Raw genomic sequence first — 4,880 nt, forward strand, 5'->3', positions numbered from 1 at the left:
TAATTAGTGTAATTACAACAATATGTCATTTTCCTACCTGACAGAGAAATGCTGCTGTAGTAAATCAAAGAAATTTGTCAGCATGACACTTTGATCTTAAAAAGTAAGTAATACATGTGCAAAATTATAGACAAGTTAGCTGGTAGCTCATTATCCATAACATCTTGTAGTTGTGATAAGACAGGTTTTTGTGGACCTAATGTAATGCCCCCAAAAAGAAAATTCTATGGTAGACAGTGAAAAAACAGGAACTTTCTGTCATTTAACAGTTTATATATATTACTTAATTACTTTTGTGCATTATGAATGGCCATGGGAGAGACATTTATTAGTGTAAAACTTGTGAAAATATAGTTAAAAGTCCAAAAATCATGGCAGGGGCCCCTAGACCTTCTGTTTGACAGCCCTGATTTAAATAATTTAACACACATTTTTATCGGCTTACTTTAAAGTGATTTCCTCTTCCTCTGATGATGATTATTACTAATCATTTATTTATTTCATAATATGCATTTCGCTTTGTGCATTTTTTTTTAACTTTAAGTTACTATCCATTTTGGCTTTCTCTATGTATTCTGTATATATGTATGAAAATGTTATTATTCGCATAAATAAAGATGACAAGATCCATTTATACAGACAATCATGTCAAGCGTGCAGATCTACAGACTTAAACATATTGTGTTAGAAATATAGTTCAAGCAAACAAGAAATACAAAAGCGTGATGCAAAGCAGCTGAAAACTTAGTGCTATTGGTCATATAAACGACAAAGGTCCATCCAGTTAGTGATTTTATGAATATTTCATTTGTTTGTTTAAAGAAAAATGAAACAATCACTGATAATTGGATGTCAACGGATTTGTTGGATTAATGCTCGTGTCCTTGTCATATTTTCATGAGGATGTTTTTTTTTAAAGATTTTACCACACTGAGTGGTAAAAGCTGAAGCTCTAACAATATGTGGAGGGAATGGTTTATTTAGCAAAAGAATAATCTAATCCCTGGGGAGACTGATTAGGACACTGGGCCTGCCTCTCCAATTATTACATACTGTTTAACTGTTGTGAATTGTGACTTGTTCAGTAGACTACAACTACAGGTTAAACAGCAGCCACTCTCTTAAAGTTCAGCAGCTGCATTTCAACCAAAAGACAAAAAAAGAGAGAAAAAGAATAGTCTTACATTTCTGTCTCAGCCACACACCCCCCCACAAACACACCCACCCACAATGCATACCCACTTGGCTACCCCTCTGTCTCCTTTTTACGCTTTGGGACGAGCAGATATTGGGGTGTAATTTTTACTTTCTGCCGCTCCCCTCTGCATCACTTATCACCGCTATCATCTCTGTGTTGAGCTGTGGCAAGCTGTGGCAGTGGTGATTCAGGGCTTTTGGTGCATGTGAGTCTGTGAATGTGTGTGCATGGGGCTGCGTGACTAATGTTGCAGTCTGCTGAGCGTTGCATGCCCTTATCGTGCGCTGCCGAGGCTGCGCATACACACAATCGCTAATGAGAGGACGAGTGCGTGTGTGACGTTCCTGCAGGTCGTTCCAAAGGCCTGAAGGACTTTTGGGAGACCCGATCCTCTTGGGACAATTTATCCATATTTCAAAGGACAGAAAAAATGAACCCAGTCAGCTGATGAGGGAGAACAGACATGATTATTCACATTCGCACACATTTACTGTAAAACTATTACTTTAGTACCGTAATTGTCGGGCTATAAGCCGCTACTTTTTGCACAAGCTTTGAACCCTGCGGCTTTTAGTCAGGTGCGGCTTTTCTATGGATTGTCCATGAGCGGATTTGTTTTGTTTGTTCCGCTGTTGTACGGCACTACGTTGCCTGGCGGAAGGATCGAGGTTCAAGAGTGGTATGTTGGTCACATGTCCATCCGCCAGGCAACGTAGTGCCGTACGAAGTAGCGCGAAAAACAAACTTCAAAGTAGCGCTATGCGTTCAGCTGGAGTCGTGGATGATGAGCGGCGATAAACTTGCGAAAAGCAAGTTATGTCCAACTCCACCATTGGATTCTGACAGCGTGGAAAAGTGTGAAAACATCCACGATCACCAACGGATTTCGAAGGGCTGGACTGCTGCATGATGGAGAGGAGGACACCGCCACGGGCGTCGACTCTGACACTGACAACGAGGATTTCTTTGGTTTTGAAAGTGACAATGAAAGAGAGAAGCGGAGAGTGGATGACGAAGCCATCCTGAACCTGTTCGTTTCCGACACTGGAGAAGAGGACTTTGGTGGTTTTAGTGCGCAGGAAAAAGAGAAAGATGGTGGTGAATGACTGACTTTTCTTCTTGTTAAAGCCGTGTCACTGCACCTGAGCCTAAAAGGTAGTCTGAATCTATTTTTCTGGTGTGCTGTAGGTTACTGTTATGTACTACATTTGTTACTCATTTATGAAGCACAGTACATGTTTTGTACTTGTAATTACCGGTACTTGTACATATACCCTAAAAAGTTATGCAAATATGTACTCATAACTTGTTTTTCAAAATATTAATAAAAGTGATGTGTCTCCAAACAGCCATCTCTTTCCTGACAATTCGCTTTGTGCATATTCTCTTACATATGATAAGTCAACATTGAAACACCTGCGGCTTTTAGTCAGGTGCGGCTAATGTATGTACAAAACAGGATTTTCCCCTGATTTTAGCTTGTGCGGCTAATATTCAGGTGCGCTCTGTAGTCCGGGAAATACGGTAGTTGCACCAAACTTAAGTTAAAACTGGAGATGATAAAAGCTGCACAAAAATAGAGCAACAGTATTACTAAATTCTTGTGTACCATCTTTACAACAGATGGCAGAATTGCATAAATTATATATTCCTAAAAACTTCTCGAAGATGACAAAGATTAGTGCCAGTGTGGCTCTGTTAGGCTTAGAAATGGTTTAGAAATTTTGGAAATTGCACCTGAAATAAACAATCTTTAAGTTGTTCGTACTATTCAGTAACCTAATCAAGCACTCATGGTTTCCAGTGCCCAGAAACCGGGGCTGCTCTGACTTTTGTTATTTTATTTTATATAAAAGCGGCAACATTCAAGAATCTAATGCAACTTATCATCTTACTCATGCCTTTCACCTTGTAAGAAATAAATGAAGAACCAAGAAAATGCTCTAAGTTAACACTGTTTTACCTGTTCAGCTGATATCTGCCCACTTATGTCCACTGTAGAGATCATTTTTTTCTGTATTATCCAGTCTCTTTCTCTAGCAGCTGTAAACTGGGACATGAGATGCATTTTGGACAAATTTTGTCTCAAACTTACCATCTTAGCAGATTGTTAGCGATACACTGAGTGTAACGATACAAGTCGCCACCCATCAAAGCCAATTTTCAGGCAGAAACCCTGAGCACCTGTTGATGTACTGTACAGAACACCATTTCAAGATACAGTCTCTAAAATACCTCTTTCTGCCTCAGTGACAACATAAAACTCCTAAATACGGTGTGTGTAAATCTCCTGTGTAAAACTGTAATGAAAAAGTTAATCAGCAGTTAAACCACAGATTTTAAACTCAGCTCATGTGAAGTGAGAAAGAAATAACCGACACCCCCCCCCCCCAATTATGACACACAGCTTTTTTGTAAATGAGTAGATGTGAATTTTGAAAAAATTTGAAACAGATGCCCAAAAACTTTAGGTTTCACATAATGTCTCAGTGTTACCGGATTCACCAAGTTCACAGATTTAAAAGGCACAAATGCTTCACTTGTTACATTTTTATAACTAATCAGCAAAAGTATTTCATATCCTTTTGACAAATAACTTATCTCGATCTAAAAACGTTTTTAACTTTCATTACATTTTAATTTGTGTGTAGCAATGCTGGTACTGCATCAACACACCAATAACAACAATGCTAACCAAACCCTTCTGAAAGCTGGTTCTGACCAACTGGTTTCATATTTGATACCCCAGAATGATCGCCACAGCAGACCCACTGCACTGATAGTGATGGAGCTCAAATCAGATGTGAATAGAGTATGTAAATACACTTTTGGGTAAAGTGCTATGAGAAGAGTTAGGAATGTACCAAATGATAATTTTACCTCTCTGAGGGTCAAGCGGTAACACGCACGCATACGCACTCCTTTGGCCATAAAGGACTAAGCCTTTTAGGCTTTGAACACAAGAGGGTGTTTATGTGAATCGATGATCAAAGACACCCTGTGTCGCCATAAGCACAGAGGGTTTTGCTTGTACTGACAGCCACACACATACTCACCTTATTCTACTTGACATTCAAAATCAATTAAACAGATGTTCAAACCGGCCGACTGCGTTGTTGACTCAATATTCACATCAGAAGCTATAGACGCAAGTAGCCATAACAACCCCCTGTTCCCAACCTATACGCGCACGCACACACATATATATGACTATCTGAAAAGGTCACGCTTAATAGAGGGGACTGCTACATGTTATGTAGAGCATTGTGATGTCTGTCTGTGTGTGCATGATTCGTGGAAACAGACTCGAATGGACAGAGGGGGATAAACTATGGTCTTACATGAAGTGGTCTAGGTGACTGATGTCTACAAAGAGTCAGCCGGCTGACAAGCGGGGTCAATCGGACCTAATTGATTGGACTAAGTCTTTGATGGTGTGCTGAGAAAGGTGGAAGAGACACACACACACACACACACACACACACACACACACACACACACACACACACACATAATTGTATTTCTGTTAAATCAAAGTACTTTTACTACATCTTAGTATTTCTGCTAAATCATAGTATTTCTGCTATTTTTTGGTATTTGTGCTAAATACAGTATTTCTGCTAAATCATACTATTTCTACTATATTATATTTTTCTTTCTAAATATAGCATTTCTGCTATAT

At 39.2% G+C, this 4,880-nt stretch overlaps 1 protein-coding gene across 7 annotated transcripts in view; it reads right to left on the reverse strand.

The window, feature by feature from the left end:
* ehbp1 (EH domain binding protein 1) overlaps positions 1-4,880 on the reverse strand; it is a 159,311-nt gene that overhangs the window by 40,089 nt on the left and 114,342 nt on the right. The gene's annotated exons all lie outside the window — the stretch shown is intronic.

This window comes from Haplochromis burtoni, unplaced genomic scaffold (genome assembly GCF_018398535.1).
Source record: "Haplochromis burtoni strain Fernald_Lab_line unplaced genomic scaffold, NCSU_Asbu1 Contig_57, whole genome shotgun sequence".
In the NCBI taxonomy this organism is placed as follows: Eukaryota; Metazoa; Chordata; class Actinopteri; order Cichliformes; family Cichlidae; genus Haplochromis; species Haplochromis burtoni.